The sequence below is a fragment of the Bos taurus genome, chromosome 10 (genome assembly GCF_002263795.3).
Source record: "Bos taurus isolate L1 Dominette 01449 registration number 42190680 breed Hereford chromosome 10, ARS-UCD2.0, whole genome shotgun sequence".
Lineage (NCBI taxonomy): Eukaryota > Metazoa > Chordata > Mammalia > Artiodactyla > Bovidae > Bos > Bos taurus.
Genome location: NC_037337.1, coordinates 75,590,890 through 75,614,190, shown reverse-complemented (window position 1 = coordinate 75,614,190; position 23,301 = coordinate 75,590,890). Strand labels below are relative to the sequence as shown.

General features: G+C 41.3%; 1 pseudogene; it reads right to left on the bottom strand.

Annotated features, from left to right (window-relative positions):
* Nucleotides 1-5,870: 5,870 nt before the first annotated feature.
* LOC783478 (protein CBFA2T2-like) lies at nt 5,871-7,458 on the bottom strand (annotated as a pseudogene).
* Nucleotides 7,459-23,301: the final 15,843 nt, after the last annotated feature.

Here is a 23,301-nt window from a genome sequence, read left to right as displayed (position 1 = left end):
GAGATAATATATGTAGAGTGCTTAACATAGTGGCTGGTACAAGGTAAGATCAACAAATACAAATTGCAAACCATTTTATGTGGGCTTCCCTGGTGGCTCAGACAGTAAAGAGTCTGCCTGCAATGCAGGAGACCCAGGCTCATTCCGTGGGTCTGGAAGATCCCCTGGAGAAAGAAATGGCAACCCACTTCAGTATTCTTGCCTAAAGAGTTCCATGGATAGAGGAGCCTGGTGGGCTACAGTCCATGGGGTCCCAAAGAGTCGGATATGACTGAGTGACTAACACTTCCCCTTTTCACTTTACATGAATTAGTTTTATTGATTTCTCAATAAAAAAGAAGAGGGGGTCAGATTATTGGCTGAAATGAGGCTTAGATTTTATCTCTGTTTACATCAGGTCCTCCTAAATTAGCTGGTCAGAAATATTGTCAACAATATACTTACGAACCCACCTAAGTTATTGTGCTTCTGAACTTCCTGACCTAAATACATGACTATTTCAATTTAAGTGAATTCAGTGCTACCCCCTTGTTGCAACAACATCGTGTGAGTTACAGCTGGCAGGTGAGGGATCCCACTCTGTTGGTCTCATTGTAACAGGTGGAATAGGGCGGCAACTAACAGAAAATTGGACTAACAATGGCTTAAATACTGAAAATATTTATAAATTCACATAATAAGAGGTCTGAAGGTTGGATGCAATGACTTTGATCTTATCACACCACTGTCCTTAACACGCTGGTTTTCCTTCGCAAACTTTTCTCTTGCTTACTAGATGGCTGCCTCAGTTCCAGGCGTCATGTCTTCATGTTACTGCATCCAGAAGAAGAAAGAACACTTTCTCTTTATAGGTCTCTTTCCACTAGAGAGGAGATTCTTTTCTAGACGCCTCCCAGGAGACTTACCTGCCCTTGCTTGGGTTCCCCAGAAAGCAGAGTTTGAGCGTCAATGTCTTAGATTTTAAAGGGTCAGAGCAAAGGAAGCAAAGAAGTATCCATCTGAGACAAGAATTAACAAGGATGAATAATAATGGTGAGTTTTGTCTAACGATGATCCTAGTGTTCTAATGTATAAGCCCCCCCCCCCCAATTCTCTGTGTGTGTATGCACATGTGTGTGTGTACATTCATGGTATATATGAATTCATTCATCCATTTCTTTCATACATCATAAATTCAGTATGTACTGATGAGCATTGACTGTGCCGGAACCTGGGATTCAGAGACAAATGTGACCTGGCCCTTGCTGCAAGGACTCCATGGCCTGTTAGCTCTCCCTTGTCCGCATTCTTTCATCCAGTTCAGACTCCTGCTTCATTTCCCAACTCACTTTGTCTACAACCTCTCAAGCCCCTTGCCTTAGAGCAGTCCTGAAAGTGAAAGTGAAAGTCGCTCAGCAGTGTCTGACTCTTTGCGACCCCATGGACTACACCGTCCATGGAATTCTCCAGGCCAGAATACTGGAGTGGGTAGCCTTTCCTTCTCCAGAGGACCTTCCCAACCCAGGGATCAAACCTAAGTCTCCTGCATTGCAGGTGGATTCTTTACCAACTGAGCCACAAGGGAAGCCCAGAGCAGTCTTGGAAACCTCCTAATCTTGCCTCAGTCTGACTCTCTGCTTTCTACAATTTGGCTGACGTTGGCCCCTGATTTCTGCCGAATAAAATCAAGTAGACCTAGAGATTAGTTTCTCTACTAATGTGTAGTTTCAGTCCTATCGGAACTAGGAAAAGCTGTGATTCTTTCGAACACCTTTAGGTTGGATGTATCTATATATATCCTCATGGGATATATACGTGTATCTCCTTATGAATGTTTAAATCTTCACTAGGACTTCGCTTTGGATGAAAGAAAACTTAGAGTGAATTTGTGCCTTGCTGTAGCACATGAGCAGAAGCCCACTATGTGTACAGAAGGGTACACCAGAAAGGGACGAGGCTGCCTGGCTGAGGGGCGAGCCTTCCTGTGGTGGGAGCCCTGTTACGGAGGATGAAGACCTGGGCTGGATTCTCCAGCTCTGTCCCTTGCTGGCTGTGTTCTGGGGCAACTTGTATCAAATTTTCTGGCTAGTAAATTTTCTGGCAATGTTGGGTGTCTTCAAATCTTCTCCAATTCCCTCTCATTTATTACAAAATTAGTGGATGTTTTTTCATGAAATAGCTTACAAATGTTGGATAATATTTAGACCCATGTCATGTGAGTAAACAGTAGCCCCTTTGAAGAAGATACCCTTGCAAGATAATTAGAAAGAAGCAAGAAAGTTTTACTCAGAGCCTTACTCTTTTTTGTGTTAGAAACAAAATATGTGCCTTTGCTATGGTTGTTTGTGGCGTCAAGTGCCGGGGGTTGAGAAGGAGGCCAACTTATCGTAGTTTGGATGTATCGGATGTTGAGAAAGCAGCATTTTCAAGGCATGTGAAACATTCATCCCCAAGTGGCTTAATATAGTTAGTGACAACTCAACAGCTAATCAAAAATAAAATAATTATATGAGACTTAAAGCATCTCACTGTAAAAGGAGCCACTGTAAAAAATGATCAAATATTTTCTAGGGAGGCTACATTAGAAGTTGATTTGTGCTTTTGCAGCAGGTTACATTGGATGTTGTAACATTGTTCAAATGGTAGACAATACTTCAGATGTTTTTCAACGTCTCTCTGGGGCTCTTTTTGCTAGGAAATCACCTTAATGTCAGAGTTGTGACCAAAGCAACTTTTAGTGCAACTATTGGTTTACGAGTGTAGGTATCTGCCTGGTGATATAGTCTCAGTAACTTACAGCCTGGCTGATTTTGCTGACGACATATTTTCTCCTGTGTTGAAATGCTGCCTTTCTTCATACTGCCTGAATAGGAAGTAAATGACCTTTAATTACTGTGGAGGAATATGTTATTTTGTAGATGCTTCATGTTTTGACACTGATTTGTGAAAAATGCTGTCTGGTGAAACGTGTTTTGTACTGCTGTTTCCATCTCCTTCCCTCAAGAAAGGGTTATATTTGACTCTCTTTCCCCCAGTGCTCAGTCTCTCCCAGGAGGAAAGGTTTTGAGACAGGTCTCCTGTCTAAGAGTGGTACTTTACTCAAGACATCAGTTCAGTTCAGTTGCTCAGACATGTCCGACTCTTTGCAACCCCGTGGACTGCAGCACATCAAGCTTTCCTGTCCATCACCAACTCCTGGAGCTTACTCAAACTCATGTCCATTGAGTCAGTGATGCCATCCAACTATCTTATCCTCTATCTTCCGCTTCTCCTCCCACCTTAAATCTTTCCCAGCATCAGGGGCTTTTCCAATGAGTCAGTTCTTTGCATCAGGGTCTTTTCTAATGAATCAGTTCTTCACATCAGGTGGCCAAAATATTGGAGTTTCAGTTTCAGCATCAGTCCTTCCAATGAATATTCAGGATGGATTTCCTTTAGGATGGATTGGTTGGATCTCCTTGCAGTCCAAGGGACTCTCAAGAGTCTTCTCCAAAACCACAGTTCAAAAGCATCAGTTCTTCAGTACTCAGCTTTCTTTATGGTCCAACTCTCACATCCATACCTGGCTACTGGAAAAACCATAGCTTTGACTAGATGGACCTTTGTTTACAAAGTAATGTCTCTGCTTTTGAATATGCTGTCCAGGTTGGTCATAGCTCTTCTTCCAAGTAGGAAGCATCTTTTAATTTCATGGCTGCAGTCACCATCTGCAGTGATTTTGGAACCCAAGAAAATAAAGTCTATCACTATTTCCATTGTTTCCCCATCTATTTGCCATGAAGTGATGGGACTGGATGCCATGATTTTCATTTTCTGAATGTTCAGTTTTAAGCCAACTTTTTCACTCTCTTCTTTCATTTTCATCAAGAGACTTTTTAGTTCTTCTTTGCTTTCTGCCATAAGGGTGGTATCATCTGCGTATCTGAGGTTATTGATATTTCTTGCAGCAATCTTGATTCAAGCTTGTGCTTCATCCAGCCCAGAATTTTGCATGATGTACTCTGCATATAAGTTAAATAAGCAGGGTGACAATATACAGCCTTGACGTACTCCTTTCCCCATTTGGAACCAGTCTGTTGTTTCATGTACAGTTCTAATTGTGTTTCAAGATCCCAAGAGGCTAGTTACTCTGTCAGAAAGGGTTTCCTGGGCTTGAGAGTTCTCTGAAGTCAGAGATCATAGTTCAAGATTGGTTGTCTGTTTAAGACAAGGATTCACCTACTTTTTCCTCCTGAAACTCCTCCATTGTGAGACAGTAGAGGCTGACTCTAGCCCTTCTCCAGGGATGGATCCTCATTCATGTGAGCCAGAATTGGAATTTAATCCTCCTTTTCAGTGGTTGGTCAGGGGTGGGCATGTGATAAACAAAGGGAGCTCAATCAGATGGAAGGGAAGGACTTTAATTTCACAATGGGTGAGGAATGATGGTTAATTTTATGTGTCAACATGAGAGAACTCTGACTGGTATAAAGGGAGAATCTTTCTCTCTCTCAAATGGACATGAAAGAGAAAGCATGTTGCTCTAGGTACTGCTGCAGCCATCTTGTGACCATGCGGGCAGCCTCTTTCTAAGGATAAAGCAGGCATGCTCAAGGGGGAAGACCACAGAGAATTTCAAGAGAAAGAGAAAAAAACCTTTACTATTTCCTGGACCTAGTCCTACCTTGGGGATTTAGCTTTGTGAGATAACAAGTTCCTTGATGTTTAAATATGTGTGAGTCATATTTTCCTCTTTATTTCAACAATTCACTTAACCTGTTGCCTGCTTAGCAGCTACTATGTGCCCGGCGCTGTCCTAAACAATGTGGTCAAAGTGCCTATCCTCATGAAACATAATTTCTGTTAACAGAAAAAAACAGTACACACATGAGTACATAGAATGATATCAGGTAATGCAGCGGGGTAAGAAGACAGGAAGTGTCGATTGGGGGTCATATATCTGAGAGGCTTGCTGTTTGGTCAGGCAAGTGAATAAAGTGAGGGAGTGGGCCATTAAAACATTTGCGGAAAGAACTTTCTAGACAGGGGAAACAGCAAGTTCAAAGGTCCCAAGGCAGGAATGTGCTTGGTATATCTTTAGGAAAAACCCAATTACTGGTACAGGTGAATGAGATGGAGATTGGTGGTAAGAAGGAGGCAATGGTGAGAACATGTGGGTTGATAGACTTGGAATTGCTTATCTGCATAAAGCAAAGCTACTGGAAAATATTGAGAATGGGAATAATTTGCAGCTCAAAGCATTCTAATGAGTATAGAGGTAAACTAACTTGGACTTAAAGGTACAATCTGCAAAGATCAGGACAGGATTTGCCTTTGAACCTTTGAATAGTCATGGCACTCAGTTAGTCTTTTAGGAACTCATCAGTTCATCTGTTGCTGTATTCTTATAGTTCTAAATAACCAAAGCTCAATATAGTTACATACATAGTGCTCTTGCCTGGAAATCCCATGGACGGAGGAGCCTGGTAGGCTGCAGTGCATGGGGTTGCACAGAGTCGGACACGACGGAAGCGACTTAGCATAGCTTAGATATACAGATAATTGAGAAAATACCTATTTTTCCTATTTTACTAAGAATTTAAATATTTTCAATTGGGAAATAACTGTTGGATTTATTTTATTACATGCTTTTGCAGCCTATGTTGAGATGACATCATGTGTTTTTCCTCCTTTGATCTATTAATATGGAGAATTATATGAACAGATTATTTCCTGTTACTGAATCATCCTTGTATTTCTAGAATAAACCCAACTTGGCTATGGTATATTATGTGTTTAGTATGTTGCTGGATTCAATTTGCTCAGTTTATTTATTATTTTTATATCAGTATTCATAAGAAAAATAAGATTATGGCTTTCTTTTCTGGTGCTCTCTTGTCCTGGTTTTTGTACTAGGGCCTTTGTAAGGGCACTTTGTAAGGGGAGAAACAGCCGCAGTATCGTGCGATGTTGCAGCCACTGCAGTTTCACTGGCTTTGCGGCCACAGTTCCAGCAGTTCTCCGTTGACTCTTCTGCTCGTTTATGACGAGAAAGGCATCCTCTGCAGCCTGCCGTTTGACGTCCGCTATTGTCTGCTCCATTCTAGCTCTCTCGGTTGCAGTCACTTCAAAGGCTTTTTGCTCTGCCTCAGCAACAGCTTTCTGTACTTCTGACATGGCCTGAATTTTCACCTTATTCACAGCTTCAGTCTTTTTCCAAAACTCCACAGGTACATATCCTATTCCCTGCCTACTGTTGAATTCCTGGCGAGAATCATTGCTGAGAGAATCTGCGCTCCCAGGACTGTGCTGCCTGGAGACCAACTCACTCCCTGTTTTCCTCATTTCTGTGTTTTTGTTGAATTGTCTTTTCCAGTAGTTGAGTTCTTCATGGTCTGCTTCTTGACAGTGCCGCAGGACTGCCATGGAGCGCCTTGTTTTCTCTGCCATTTCCATAATGCAGTTGAGGGCACGGTCAAGATGTTTCCATTCATTAGCCCATTCCCTTTCTGTCAAACGGTAGTCTACCAACTCATCTTGATAGCCTCCATTTAGACTAAGAATGTGGTGTCTATCACGAACTTCTCGGTGTTCTATCATCTTGCTAGGCTCACGATATAGGTGGGAAGTTGCGATATCATCTAAGGTGTAGTGCTGAAGAGGCGGAGTAGGATGGAACTGGCCCCCAGCATTCATGAAGGGTACAGCGAGGGCAAGACTGTGCCGGGGAGCAGGGCTAATGGTACACGCTCTCTTGGCAGGAGGTTCAGGAGCAATTGCATCTCTTTCAAAACTGGTCTCTTCCCGCCTCTCTGGACTGGGCCTTTTTCCATTTCCATGCACTTCCATGAGCAGCTCAGAAGAGTCAGCAGGGGACGCAATACTTGTGTTGAGCAGACGGTGTTCGCATTGAGCCAGGTACTGGGATGGGGTCTACTTGGCAGTCCGAGCGCAGTGTAGCAGTTCTTGCTGCAGCAGAGAAAGGTTGGCCTTGAGGAATGGAATAAAAAAAGGATGAAGAGGAAAGTTTGTAGCCTCCTGGAGCTTGCAATGGAATTCTTCAATTGTTACTGTTGAGTTGACCAGTGTTAGAACAAGAGTCTGCACCTTCTCCCCAGTCTCAGGTGAGATGACATTGCCAAACTGCTGCAGAGTGGCGAGGAAGCGTTTCAACTTGCTGAGCTGCCGAGCACCACGAGTGGCTGGCAACTGTTGGTTAGTTAGTGCAGATGATGTGGAAGAGGCAGGACCATTGCTGAATCTTTGTGGTGGTGATGGGGCACTGCTAAGGGTAGGAGGAGAATTGTTGATGCCATTGCTCAATGCTGTAGGAGTGAATGACACGGGCCTGGGTCCTCCAGGATTTATTGGTGGAAGGGGTGGCATGGTGGGAGTTGAGGAGCTTGACTGTATCTTCACTTTCACAGGAGATCCAGGCATCACTGGCACCCTTTTGTCAGCACCAAGCTGGAAGGCGGCCGCTCCAGGGACACCCACCATTGCCCAGGGCTGCTGCCGTGCACTTCCGCCTCCACTCGTGGCCTGGGTTCCCTGCAGGCACTTTGTAAGTGCTTTCCCACATGCTACAGTCTTTATAATAATTTTAATTGATAAATACTTTTCATTGTGTGGCTGGACCATGGTCTAACACTTTCTTATCCTTGCACGGTTAGGATATTTCCTGTTGCTATAATAGTTTGTAAAATAATGCTACAATAAGTGCACTTTGCAAAGTTATATCCTAATTTTAGTTTTTTTTTTTCCCACTAGGATAAATTTCCAGGAATGAGAGGGTAGAAAACTTTCTATGACTTTTAAGATCTATGAGCAAATTATTTTCCCAAAGATTTGTATCGATTTACAGCATCTCCATAATTTTGATGTATTATCTGTACAACATTCTTGTCAGCACTGGATGTCATTTAAATATATATTTTTTCTGTTGTCAGGTATGGAATAGCAACACAGACATCTAATCTCCAGGCTCAGGGGGAGAACTGTGAGGAGAGCACTTTTCCATTAAATGCTGACCCTCCCACTGAGGTTCCAGGGTTGATACAATCGCTGTTGTTTCTTGGGTGTAGAAAGTTAGTCTGAGACTGGGACCCCAGCTCTTGCCTGCATTGTATTGACTGGAGCCAAAGCCCAGTACTCAGATTTGGTCACCTTTTTGTTTTTATTTTGTTTTTAGGTAACATTGATCGGGCTCTTATGCCAAATACAAACTCTTAGCTGCATTTGTTTATTACCAAGAGGGCCCATGGCTGGGGATATGAGGACTTCTATGGGCAGATAGGGCAGGAGCCTGCCTCTGATGGCCTCTTTTCAAAGACAGATGCCTTCCAACTTGACTTTCTCTTCAGTTCAATTTAGTGACTATAAACACGTATCACTATCTTCTGAGCAGGCTGGCTCAGGGAGGGGAGAGAAATCTTGGCTCTTTAACACTGAACTTGTGGTTCTTCCCCAGTTAATCTGTATTAAACAAAACAGCACTTGCTACCTCAGCAGAGAAGACCTCTTATTTTTGTGAAATCAAAGTGCTCTGTAACCATGACGAACTTCCAGTGTCAGTAAACTATCCCCAGAGAGAGGTTCTGATTACAAAAGCCTCATAGAATAACCATGCTGCTGGAATTGTCACACAGGTGCCCGCCCCAGGAGGGGGTCTGATCTCCCTCTCCAAGCTGGGGCCTCAGACAAGGATTAACTGAAGAGCAGAAACCAATCAGGACCCTTTCTATGGTATTTAAATTTAGTTGTAAAAGTGAGCACAACGAGAAGCTGCTGCATAGTTCAGGGAACCCTACTCAGTGCTCTTTAGTGACTGAAATGGGAAGGAAATCCACAAAAGAAGGGTTATATGTATATGTTTATATGGGCTTCCCTGGTGGCTCAGCTATGTGTATAGCTATATGTATAGCTGATTCACTTCGCTATACAGTAGAAACAATACAATATTGTAAAGCAATTATGTGTGTGTGTGTGTGTGTGTGTGTGTGTGTGTGTGCTCAGTCATGTCTGACTCTTTGCAACCTCATGTACTGTAGCCCACCAGGCTCTTCGAGCCATGGAATTTTCGAGGCAAGAATACTGGAGCGGATTGCCATTTCCTACTCTAGGGGATCTTCCCCACCCAGGGATTGAACCCACATCTCTTAAACCTCGTGTACTGGCAGGTAGATTCTTTACCACTGTGTCACTTCGGAAGCCTACTATACTCCAAGAAAAATTAAAAAAAAATTTTTTTTTAAGTAACCACATGCAGTTCAAAGAAAGAATACCCTTGTTTTCATGATGATGGAGAAAAACAAGCGGCAGAATCTAGAAACCAAATTTCTGTTCTTAAGTGACTAAAGAGAAAGAGGGGGCACAGGGAAGAGGTGTGTTCCTAGATTAAAATTTATCTTGAGTGACATGCTAAAGCCTTATACCTCCCTGAATTTGAAACACATCAGACTTGCTGTTTTTGTCTCTTCCATGAACTATAAGTTTACAATCAATATTTAATAAACATGTGTTGAACATGTAGAATATTATAGAGTATTCTGAATTGTGTATTTAATCCTACAGACGTGAATAAACTAAGATTTTGTCCTTACCTTCAAGCTCACTGTGTCTCAGGCAGGAAAAAACTGTATACAGACATAACGATGGATGTTAGGTCAATGTGCTGTGGGAACCCTAAGGAGATAAATACCTTGGTTCAATGAACTAAGTACTAAGCTCTGAGGCTCTTCATATGACTTCTTGCCTCTTCAGTTCAGTTCAGTTCAGTCACTCAGTTGTGTGACTCAGTTGTGTGACTCTTTGCGACCCCATGGACTGCAGCATGGCAGACTTCCCTGTCTATCACCAACTCCCAGAGCTTACTCAAATTCACGTCCATTGAGTCGGCGATGCCGTCCAACTATCTCATCCTCTGTAATCCCCTTCTCTTCTCTCTTCCCACCTTCAGTCTTTCCCAACATCAGGGTCTTTTCCAATGAGTCAGTTCTTCACGTCAGGTGGCCAAAGTATTGGAGTTTCAGTTTCAGCATCAGTCCTTCCAATGAATGTTCTGGACTGACTTCCTTTAGGATTGACTAGTCTGATCTTGCAGTCCAAGGGACTCTCGAGAGTCTTCTCCAACACCACAGTTCAAAGGCATCAATTCTTTGGTGCTCAGCTTTCTTTATAGGCCACTATCACATCCATACATGACTACTGGAAAAACCATAGCTTTGACTAGATGGACCTTTGTTGGCAAAGTAATGTCTCTGCTTTTTTTTTAAATTTAAATTTATTTATTTTAATTAGAGGCTAATTACTTTATAATATTGTATTGGTTTTGCCATACATCAACATGAATCCACTACGGGAGTACACGTGTCCCTAATCCTGAACCCCCCTCTCCCACCTCCCTCCCCATACTATCCCTCTGGGTCATCCCAGTGCACCAGCTCCAAGCATCCTGTATCCTGCATCAAACCTGGACTGGCGATTCATTTCTTATATGATATTATACATGTCTCTGCTTTTTAATATGCTGTCTAGGTTGTCAAGTATTTAGGACCAAGTAAATGACATTCTAATAGATCTTACAGAACTAACAGCAGAACTATTGCTGGTAAACTTTTAGAAGTATGAAGGGTAGCAAGAGAGCCAAGAAATGGACAAACGTTGCCTACAAAAACTAAAGGTGAATTATTGAAATTAGACAGGTAAGACTGATAGCTGTACCAGCAATTTGGGAGGCAATACTTATGGGTGATCACCAAAACAGTCATGTCAAACTAGATAAAGAGCACATAGAGCACATTGATTTCAGAAAAATGCCTAAAATGTCTTATTTTTAATTTTTTGGGGGGCAAGATGAAGGAGAGGCAGACATGGGTGGTGGTCACTGGTGAAATTTCAGGGCCTGTGTTCATGGCCCCATCTGTTTTCCCCTCTTCCCTTGAACCTACTCAGGAAGATGGGACCATTCAGTTCAGTTCAGTTCAATCGCTCAGTCGTGTCCGACTCTTTGCAACCCCATGAATCGCAGTACGCCAGGCCTCCATGTCCATCACCAACTCCGGGAGTTCACCCAGACACATGTCCATCGAGTCAGTGATGCCATCCAGCCATCTCATCCTCTGTCGTCCCCTTCTCCTCCTGCCCCCAATCCCTCCCAGCATCAGAGTTTTTTCCAATGAGTCAACTCTTCTCATGAGGTGGCCAACGTACTGGAGTATCAGTTTTAGCATCAGTCCTCCAATGAACACCCAGGGCTGATCTCCTTTAGAATAGACTGGTTGGATCTCCTTGCAGTCCAAGGGACTCTCAAGAGTCTTCTCCAACACCACAGCTCAAAAGCATCAATTCTTCGGCGCTCAGCTTTCTTCACAGTCCAACTCTCACATCCATACATGACCACAGGAAAAACCATAGTCTTGACTAGACAGACCTTTGTTGGCAAAGTAATATCTCTGCTTTTTCAATATGCTATCTAGGTTGATCATAAATTTCCTTCCAAAGAGTAAGCATCTTTTACTTTCATGGCTGCAGTCACCATCTGCAGTGATTTTGAAGCCCCCCAAAATGAAATCTGACACTGTTTCCACTGTTGCCCCATCTATTTGCCATGAAGTGATGGGACCAGATGGCATGATCTTCGTTTTCTGAACATTGAGCTTTAAGCCAACTTTTTCACTCTCCACTTTCACTTTCATCAAGAGGCTTTTGAGTTCCTCTTCACTTTCTGCCATAAGGGTGGTGTCATCTGCATATCTGAGGTTATTGATATTTCTCCCAGCAATCTTGATTCCAGCTTGTGCTTCTTCCAGACCAGTGTTTCTCATGATGTACTATGCATATAAGTTAAATAAGCAGGGTGACAATATACAGCCTTGATGTACTCCTTTTCCTATTTGGAACCAGTCTGTTGTTCCATGACCCATTCTGACTCTTGCTTCCTGACCTGCATATAGGTTTCTCAAGAGGCAGGTGAGGTGGTCTGGTATTCCCATCTCTTTCAGAATTTTCCACAGTTGATTGTGATCCACACAGTCAAAGGCTTTGGCATAGTCAATAAAGCAGAAATAGATATTTTTCTGAAACTCTCTTGCTTTCTCCATGATCCAGCGGATGTTAGCAATTTGATGGGACCATTGGCCAGTGTTTTTTTTTTAAGAATTGAAAGAACTGGACGAAAGTGAAAATACTCTGTTTGGAGTTCAAACAAGATGTCATATTAATAAACATTTACCCTGTCTCATTCTTCCCTCTTTGACATTTGAGGCCATAATAAGGTCCGTGGGGGGGGAGCTTTAGGTAGGATGAAGGAAAAAATTATGAAAACCTCTTTATCTCTTTTTCCTGTTTATTTAAAAAATATGTAAAATTTTAGCCAAGAATTACATTACGTGGTTAAATACTCAAATACTCTACCAAGAGCTAGAATGACAAATGGCATCCTCTGGCTGTATCCCACCCTATTTCCAAGTTCAGCTCACCCTACTTCCAAGTTCAACTATCCTAGAGCAACACTTTTCAACTCTTTTTAACTGTTCCATTTGTCATTTACTTCTCTGTTTCTAAGTAATACGCCTATATTGAAATTTCTAGATTTATAAATTTGTGATGTTGTTTATTGACTTTCTGTAATGAAGATGAGGGAGCAGGGTGGTATGTCATCCATTTATATACCAGCCCCCTTCCCTTTTCCCCATCTTCAAATGTGGCCCCCTTATACCCTTCTGGTCAAGTTTGGGTTTGTCGTTCTCTGGGCCATTTTTTGACTCTTCTGGATTCTCTTCAACTCTCTCCTGCCTTGGATTGCTCATTCCTGAATTTGATATTTTCTTCTTCCTTTATTGACTTCCTTGTTTATATTTCTTGGTTGCTTCCTGAGAACAGGCACATCTGAGATATTGCATGCCTGAACATTTCTTTATCCTACTTTTATGCTTGACTGAAAATGTGTCTAGGTGTAGAATTTGCTAAGATGAAGATACTATTCAATAGAATTTTGAAGGTATTTTTCCATATTACTGTGAAGGAGCTCTGGTGAAAAGAATATTATGTGTTCATAAAATTTATTTCATCTTCTTTGTGGGCAAGACTGCCTCATTTCTCAGCCTTGTTTGCAGTTAGGTCAGAGCCATGAGATTGAGTTATGGTGGAGTGTGGTGGGGAATGATGTGCCTACTTCAGGCTCGCCCTGTCTTCCAGGCTGTCTCTTTCCCATCCATGGTGGTCTGGGCCACACCTCAAGATGATGTTGTCACAAGATGGACCCTCTGTCCCTTAATGATAGCAGAGCCCTGCCCTCAGCTTCTGCTAATGGTAAGTGATTTTATTATGTTCAGCCACTGAGACCTGGGGACTTTTGTTAGCTAATCTGATTAATATGCAAATCCTGTGTCATTCTGATTCTAGTTCCTTCTTATGTGACTTGTTTTCCATGTGACCTATTTTTCTCTTTGGAAGATGGATGGAAAGAACACAGCATGGATACAACATTTGAGCACATGCCTAAAGGATTAGTAGGAGTCTGCTGGGCAGAGGGAGCTGTATAAGGTGGGGCACAGCAGCGGGGTGGTGTAATAGAGTCTGTTTGAAGAACATTGAAAAGTCTGCACAGGAAGTCATTTGTTCATTCATTCATCCATTCTTCAAGTATTTATTGAGTGTCTATTTGCTGTCAGATATAATACTGCATGTGTGTGTGCTCAGTTGCTTCAGTCCAACTCTTTGTGACCCCATGGACTGTAGCCTGCCAGGTTCTTCTGTCTATGGGATTTTCTGGGCAAGAATGTTGGAGTGGGTTGCCATGCCCTCCTCCAGGATATTGTCCCAATGCAGGGATTGAACCCGTATCATCGCAGGCAGATTCTTTACCACTAGCACCACCAGGGAAGCCCCAGATACAATACTGCTGCTGCTGCTGCTGCTGCTAAGTCGCTTCAGTGGGTAGAAAAACAATGACCCCTATGGATTAGTGGTAGAAGTAGAAATGTAAAGAAAAGTTTAAAAAATATTTAGATACTGTCAGAGAAATATAACATAGTGGTTAAGGGCATGGGCTCTGGACACAGACTGCCTAAATTCAAATCCTAACTCCATTACATTTCTCTGTGTGACCTTGGGCAAGTTACTTAACTCCAGTTTTTTCACATGTCAAATGGAGATATTAACATTATAGCAATATTCTTGTTGTGAGGGTTAAAGGAGACAATGACAAGAAAGTGTTTAATATGTATTGAACAGGGAGTAAGACTAAAAACATTAGCTGTTATTATTATGTGTGAATAGAGGCTGATGCTAGGAACTTTTATAAACTAGGTCAAGCCTGTCAGGACCCAGGCTGTATCCTGTAGACTTAGAGATTATTTCAAAGCAGAGATGAACGAGAGACTCATTTTTAGTGCCTTGTCATTCTTCTTGTCTTACAAAACTCAGTTTCAAGCAAATAACAATTTTCCTAAACTCTTGTCAGCCCATTACATGGCTACACTGAACAACAGGCTTGGGGCATATTCACAAGTTCCTATTTTTATTAAACTGACACTGGCATCAAAGTTCATCCTTATTTACTAGTTTTGATTCCTCAAGGCCAGAGTAAGTCAATGTGAGTCAAATTGTTTCCTTTCATAATGTTTCTTAGGCTACTTGTGATTTGATTCACTGCATGGAGACATTTGAATGCATAGTCATAGAACCACAGAACATCAGGGCTGGAAGGGGCTTCAGAGACACTCATGCAAACCCCTCACTTTGCAGATAAAGACTGAGGGTACTGGTTTATTTTCCTACTGTCAACAGTGTTCCTGGCAGTAACTGTTAGTGTTTGAGGGTGATAATCGTGACTTTCTCCTTGCTCAGAGCTTTGGACTAACAGATAAACACAGGAATCTGACAGGAGGAGGTACAGATGCTGACTTTCCTACTGAAAGGGGTTAAATTAGAGAGCAGGCCTTGACCTGGCCTTTGCTCTGACTCCAACCAACACATGGGACAGGCACTGATGGTTGTCTACTCGACACCAGTAGGTGTCCTGTCTCGTCAGCAGAGCTGGTCTTCCACTGTAGAGGCTGGAAATGCCAGGCACTCCCATTCCCAGCCTTCCTTACAGTAAGGACATGATCGTGTGGCCTGATTCTGGCCTATGCGATTAAAGAGGAAACTGGCAGGAAGTGCTGGTAAGACCTTTCCTCTCTTAAAAGAGAAATGCTGTGACAAGGTACTTTCTTCTTCTTATTCCTCCCCAGCCTGATGTTTTGTTTTTGGACACTGTTGCCTAAGGACACTAAGTTTGGAGTTGGGGCAGGTCATGAGGGCAGGCAGGTCAGCATGCTGGGGATGGCAGACCAGGCAGATGGGCAGCACCCAGGTCCTTGATGACAATGTTAAGCAGCAACACCAATGCTGGATCACCCTGACTCTGGGCTTCTTGTTACTTAAGCTCAAGTATGCTTATGACACCTTCAGTGTCTTGTTATTTGCAGCCAAAACCATCCCAATTGATAAATCTACCTGAACTCTAAACCTCCAAGATTTTGAGTCACCATATTTATTTTCCAATCTCATCAGTCGATCAGAAAAGAAACACAGGTGGGGTGTAGAGTAGAGAGACAGAGGCATGAAGCGTTCTACCCATCCTTTTCTGCCCACTGCAGACAAGTGAGAATGGGAGATAAGCATCTCTCCCCACCCTGATCTTACCATTGGAAATTAGAGTCTAAAAGACAAGGGTCTTCTAATTTTTGAAGAGTTAGATCCATGATTTTACATGATGAGCAGGGCTGAATTGAGAGTGAGTGTATTCTGATAGCAGTTCTGAGGCTTCACACTTTGGGCTCAGTCTTCTACAGGCCTCACCGGTCTTCAAGGCAGTGCAAAAAACAGCACCAACAGCAGTGTTAGACATGCCTGAAATACGCATCTTGTTTCCAGAGCCTTGGACATGAATAATGCAGAAAGGATGAACCTAACGACCACATCTTTGAGGCACAGTAATTTCATTATGAAGTTTCCTTTTTTACTTTTGCCCCTGAGGGGAGAGGATTATTAAAATTATGTCATTACCCATCAGGCTGTCAGAAAAGCCCAAACTCCTTTGTCCAAAGAGAGCTGCTGAACAGCAGAAGTGATAGAAGCAAAGACCTGGCTGCCAATCAAATCTGGTTTCCATAGTCTCCACATTTCTTTGATGAGACATTTCAAGCTGCAAAGAAGGAAAATGTTTTTTCCTTTCCAAGTAATTGAAGTTAGTTATAAAACTCAGTCAAACAGACCACGGTGCCAAGGAGTTCCAAGAAGCAGATATGTGTGCCCTGCCTGACCACTCACATGGAGGACTCTGTTCCGATTGTTGGGGGGTGGAAGCCATCAGGTTACTGTCCTGTTATGGGAAAGAAGATAATGGGAAGGGCCCTGCTCCCAGGGCCTAATCCTTCTAGAACTTCTTGTTGCCTGTGTAAGTTCACAGCCTCTCATGTGGACCCCACTCTGCACTAACTCAAAGCATTTCATGGTGACACCTGCACTCGTCCACTGAGCTTTCATTTAGAAATTGAAAGGCAGATCTTATTGGATTGACTGTTTGCTTTTCCAGAGATACTTGCCAAACTTTAATGGAAGCTAAGTTTTGAGTTGGGAAAAAGTAGGAATAACTGATATTTGGTGTTCTCCACAAACATTCAGTTCTCATTCAGTTCAGCATTTATTGCTTACTCTGTAAGGCACTGGGGTTGGAAGATTGAACAGGAGAGTGATGGGGAACTATTAGTAGGGGTTGAAGACAAGTGAACTGTTCATGAAAGGAGCTGCAATAGGGGAGGCATGAGGAATGATGAAATCACATGTCTTGGGTGCCCATCTCAGACTTTGAGGCTCAGGGAAGGCTTCCTGAAAGAAGCTAGCAGTGAAGCCAAGTCCTAAAGGATGAACAGGGGGTGAGGCAGAGGTAGGGGTTGGGGAGAGGAAAGGGCAAATGTGATGACCAGATGGGAAAGAAGGTGGTCCTTGGCTCATGCAGAGAGACCTGAACTTGAAATGAGAATGGGGAGGGGCTAAGGAGAGAGCTTTGTTAAAGAGCTTGTATTTTGTCTTGGGTGGCATGAGAAGCAGTGATGAGTTTAAACCAGAATGAACAAGTCGTATTTAGACTGACATTTAGAAAAGATCTTCCCAGGTACAGTGAACAGAAAGTCAGAGGCATTAGTAAGAAGGGTCTTCAGGGGTTTTGAATTAGGAAACTGAGTCACAGGGTATTTAGGAGATAAAACTGATAGAACTGCACATGTTGGGGGGTAGGGGTGCAGGGGGTGGGATTGGGAGGTACTTAGAATGAATCTCAAAGGTTTCATTTCAGAGATGGGAAATGACAGACGAAGTGGGTGGGAAAGACCCTACGGAGAAAGATAAAGAACTTTGTTTGAAACATAATGAAGTTAGGATGTTTCTGTGACATCAAATGGGCTTCCCAAGTGGTGCCAGTGGTAAAGAATCCACCTGCCAATGCAGGAGACATAAGAGATATGGGTTCCATCCCTGGGTTGTGAAGATCCCTTGGAGGAGGTCATGGCAACCCACTCCAGTATTCTTGCCTGGAGAATCCCATGGACAGAGGAACCTGGGGGGCTCTGGTTCATAGGGTCACAAAGAGTTGGACATAGCTAAAGTGACTTAGAACGCACTCATGCATGTGACATCAAATAGAGAGATCATGTAGATAGTAAGGAAATCAACAAATGGTATTAGATGTTAATGTACTTAATAATTTGAGCTTCCCTGATGGCTCAGACAGTAAAGAATCCACCTGCAGTGCAGGAGACCCAAGTGCGATCCCTGGGTTGGGAAGATTCCCTGGAGAAGGGAATACACTTAATATTCAGGCTGCTTCAGCTTCATATTTGGGGCATTAGTTTGCTTTATATCCATGGCTTGTTAACTCAGAATCATGGGTTTGAGACTCTTTATTCAGCTCTTAAAAATCTCAAACTGCTTCTCTAATCCTTGGTCAGCATTTTGCAAAGGTGGGTCCCTGGTTCCAAGAGACATCTAGGACCCAGGCCCACGGCTACAGAGCGAATTGGGTCTCAGGTGTGCCTTTGATATACTGCTGTTCACTCTACCATAGCCACCATGGCCTCAAGATCTTATATTGTACTTTCCTTCTCCTCAGGCTTTGCCTGTCCAGCTTATCTTTTAGACTGGTGATTTTGCTTTTTCAAAGCCCATTATTTATTATTAAATTCTTCTATTCCCTTGATAATTTTAGCTTCCCATCTCTGGACTTGATTGTTCACTAAATGTCAGGGCCATCTCTACTTAGAAAAAATTTCTCCCCATAATTTATTTTGATGTGAGCTCTTCAGCAAGGTTAAGGTAAGAAGCAGTGATTCAGTCAGGCAGATTAGTGCATTTCTAAAGACTGAGACTCTCAAATCAAGTAATTAGGCTCAGCAGATCAGAAATCGGGTTCTAGATAAATAAGTGTTTTGATAAATTCTGAAAAAAAAAATCATCTCTTTAATGGACTCCTTGCTGCTTTAAGCTTTGAAATTTCACATGCATCAGCTGCACGGGCTCAGCTGGCAAGGCCTCGGATGTTGCCATAAAATTGATGTAATTATCCCTCACTGTAGGCCCAGGTTTCTCACTGGAATAGCCTAAAAAGGTGGCTAAAGCAGGCGGATATAGGAAAAGGTGGTCAGAGCTGAATTTGAATCCCAGCTCCATCACTGACTAGCTGGAAGGCCACGGTCAATTTAACTTCTTTGGGCCTCAGTTTCCTCATCATAAAGGTAGATAATAATACTTCACAGGATTGTTGTTGCTGTTGTGAGAATTAATAGTCATGCCACATGAAAAGGGTTTGGAAGGAGTTCAGATAATTTTTTCTTGCCACTGGGTATCACCATCTATGCTTTAGACCTGTGCCGTTCATTATGGTGTAAGTAATTCATCAGCACTTGAAACGTGGCTGCTTTGAATTGAATGTTCTGTCAGTTATGCATATCAATACAGATTAGACCAAAGACTTAGCATAAGAAAAGGATGTAAAAAGAGTATGGAGTATTTCATGAATAATGTTTTATAGTGTTTGACCTGAAGTGAAAGTTGCTCAGTCATTTCCGACTCTTTGCGACTCCATGGACTATACAATCCATGGAATTCTTCAGGCCAGAATTCTGGAGTGGATAGCCTTTCCCTTCTCCAGAGGATCTTCTCAACCTAGGGACTGAACCCAGGTCTCCCACATTGCAGGCAGATTCTTTACAAGCTGAGCCACCAGAGAAGCTCTTCATGTTAATTATATGACAATATCTGGTTCAATTTTATTTCTAGCACTTAACACACTGGAATTAATTATTATAATTAATTTTACCTTTTCCTTTTGTTTTCTTAATATGGCTACTAGAAATTTAAAATTGCATATGTGGCTTGAATTCTCCTGCTATTGAACACCTTTGTTTTGGACATAGGACTTATCCTTAAAGGACTTCTAACATAGCAAAGCACTCACCAGCTGGTGTCTCTCTTCCAGTCTATCTCCTCACTATGCCCACAGGATCTTTCTGAAGCACAGAATGTTTCTTTCTGAAACTCCTCTTTTATGTTGGAAAAAAGATTGAGCCTTTCAGAATGCCTGATCTGCTACCATCCTCATTCCTGTCTATCCTCCTGAGCACTCTGCTCAACCATGATGACTCCTTGTAGCTTCTTGAACTCACCACATCCTCTTCCACATCTTTGTAATTCATCCAATGAATAGTTTTCAATAATTAGCTGTGAGCCAGGTAGTGTTTTAGGCCTTGGATAAATTGCAGTGAACAAGACAGATGAAAAGTCTGCTCTTTTAAAAAGTTTTTATTGAAATATAGTTGATTTACAATATCTTAATTTCTGATGTACAGCAAAGTGATTCAGTTATACATATACATGAATTCCTTTTGATATCCTTTTATGATTTTTCACAGGATATTGAACATGGTTCCCTGTGCTATACAGTGGGACCTTGTTGTTTATCATTTCTATGTTCACTACTTTGCATCTTCTGACCCCAAATTCCCACTCCATCTCTTCCCCCACCCCCTCGGGAGTCATACATCTGTTCTCTATATCTGTGAGTCTGTTCTGTTTCACAGATAATTTCATTTGTGTCATATTTTAGGTTCTACATGTAAGTGATACATGGTATTTGTCTTTCTCTTTCTTTGTATGATAATCTCTAGTTGAATCCATGTTGCTGCAAATGGCAATATTTCATTCTTTTTTATGGCTGAGTAACATTCCACTGAATATACGTACTATATTTTCTATTCATTTATCTGTTAATGGACACTTTGGTTGTTTCTGTTTCTTGGCTTTTATGAATACTGCATCTATGAACATAGGGGTCCATGTATTTTTGTGAATTATAGTTTTGTTCCAATATCTGCCCAGGAGTGGGATGCTGGATCATATGGCAACTCTAGTTTTTTGAGGAAGCTCTATGTTGTTTTCCATAGTGGCTGTACCAGCTTACACACCTACCAACGGTGTAGAGGTTTCCTTTTCTCTATGCCCTCTCTGGTAGTTATTTGTAGACTTAAATAATGGCCATTCTGATCAGTGTAAGGTGATATCTCATGGTAATTTTGATTTGCATTTCGCTAATTATTAGTGACGTTGAGAATCTTTTCATGTGCCCTTGGCTATATGTGTTCTTTGGAGAAATGTCTATTTAGGTCTTTTGTCCATTTTTTCGATTGGGTTGTTGTTGTTGAGTTGTATGAGCTGTTTTTATATTTTAGAAATTATTATTTTTGAAATTGTTGGTCACATTGTTTGCAAACATTTTTTCCCATTTTGTAGGTTTTTTCATTTTGTCTATAGTTTCTTTTGCTGTGGAAAAGGTTATAAGTTTGATTAGGTCCCTTTTGTTTATTTTTGCTTTTATTTTGATTGCCTTGGGAGACTGACCTAAGAAAACATTGATACGATTTATGTTAGAGAATGTTTTGCCTATGTTCTCTTCTAGGAGTTTTATGGTGTTATGGCTTATATATATATGTCTTTAAGCCATTTTGAGTTTATTTTTGTGTATGGTGTGAGGGAGTATTCTAACTTCATTGATTTATATGTGGCTGTCCAACTTCCTCAACATCACTTGCTGAAGAGACGTTTTCCTATTGCATATTCTTGCCTCCTTTGTCAGATTAATTGGCTGAAAGTGTGTGGGTTTATTTCTGGATTCTATTCTGTTCCATTGATCCGTATGTCAGTTTTTATGCCAATACCATGCTGTTTTGATTACTGTAGCTTTGTAGTATTTGAAGTCTGGGAGAGTTATGTCTCCTGCTTTGTTCTGTTTCCTCAGGATTGCTTTGGCAGTTCTGGGTCTTTTTGGTTCTATAAACTATTAGAATTATGTTTTCTAGTTCTGTGAAAAATGCCGTGAGTAATTTGATAGGGATTTCATTAAATCTTTAGATTGCTTTGGGTCGTACGATCACTTGAACAAAATTAATTCTTTCAATCCAAGAGCATGGGATATCTTTCTGTTTCTTTGACTCATCTTCAGTTTCCCTTATTAATCTTACATAGTTCTCAGCAAACTCTTCAGAGTATTTCTGATGTGTTTTTAAAAGGTACTTTAAAAAAACATTCTCTTTTTGATATTTCATTGTTAGTGTAAAGAAAATGCAATAGATTTCTGTATGTTCATCTTGTATCCTGCCTGCTACCTTTCTGAATTTGATTATCAGTTCTAGAAGTTTTTGTGTGAAATCTCTAGGTTTTTCTCTATATAATTTCATGTCAAAAGAGACTGCTGTTAACTCCAGTGGTGGAGTCAGTGTGTGATTTCCTCTGCTGAAATGAATTCTCTCCCAACTCACTGGAGTCACCTCAACAGGAAGTCTAAGGTCACACAGGATCCTTTCTCCATTTTTATCACTGCGCTTACCCCATTTAAATGGTATTTTTTAAGCTTCTGGTTCTTTTGATTTCCTAGCAGTAATACTTAAAATTAACTTCTTTATTTTTTCTTGATGCAGAGTACTTTTTCATTAAAAAGTGGACATATAATTGACATATGCCTTGTATTTGTTTTAGTGTTATGTAATGATGGCCTGATATATATGTGTATTGTGAAATGATTACCACATTAGGTTAGCATCCATCATTACACATAGTTACAAAATTTTTTTCTTGTGATTAGAACTTCAAACTTCTACTCTCACACCAACTTTCAAATATACAATAGTGTTGTTAACTATAGGTCATCATTATGAGCATTATAGCCACAGGATTCATTTATTCATCTTATAACTGGAAGTTTGTAACTTTTGACTACCTGTATCCATTTGCCCATCCCGTAAATAAAATGTTGATTTATTTTTTAATCAAACTTTTAATTTTTACATATTTGTAGATTCATTTGCAATTGTAAGAAATGATACAGAGATATTCTGTGTCCCATTCATCCAGTTTCCCTCAGTGTTTTTTATACTTAAAACTGTAGTACAATAGTATATTGTCAGGGTATTCAGTTCAGTTCAGTTCAGTTGCTTATTAACATTGATATAATTACCCATCTTGCTTACATTTACCCAGTTTTACTTAGATTTCCCAGGTGGTGGCAGTGGTAAAGAACCCTCCTGCCAATGCAGGAGGTGCAAGAGACAAGGGTTTGATCTCTGGATTGGCAAGATCCTCTGGAGTAGGAAATGATAACCCACTCCAGTATTATTGCCTGGAAAATTCCACAGGCAGAGGAGCCTAGTGGGATACAGTCCATGGAGTTGCAAAGAATTGGACATGACTGAGCACATGCCTCAACTTATATTTGTGTATATGGGTATATTGATATTTAGTTCTGTGCAATTTTATTACATGTTTTGTTCATTTATTTACCACCACAGTGAAGAGAGGAGAAGGCAATGGCACCCCACTCCAGTACTCTTGCCTGGAAAATCCCATGGACGGAGGAGCCTGGTGGGCTGCAGACCATGGGGTCATGAAGAGTCGGACACGACTTCACTGTTACTTTTCATTTTCTTTTTTTTTTTTTGCTGCATGCTTTCCCCACACATTAACATTTATTAGACATTTTGAGTTGATACATAAGTTGCTTCTTAGCAGTTTTTGGCATTTTTTAGTCATCCTTTTTTTTACTGCTGCAGATGTTACATTTTATAGACATATTAAATAGTTGTTATTAATCAACATTTGGGTTCTTTCCAGGTTTAAAACAAAATTTTGCAACAGATATTCTTGGACCCATCTCTTTGTTCAGGAATAATTTTTAGAAGTGGAAGCTCTGGGTCCAAACCCAGAATATTTTGAATTTTAATTGATATTGCTAACTTACACACTAAAAAGCTT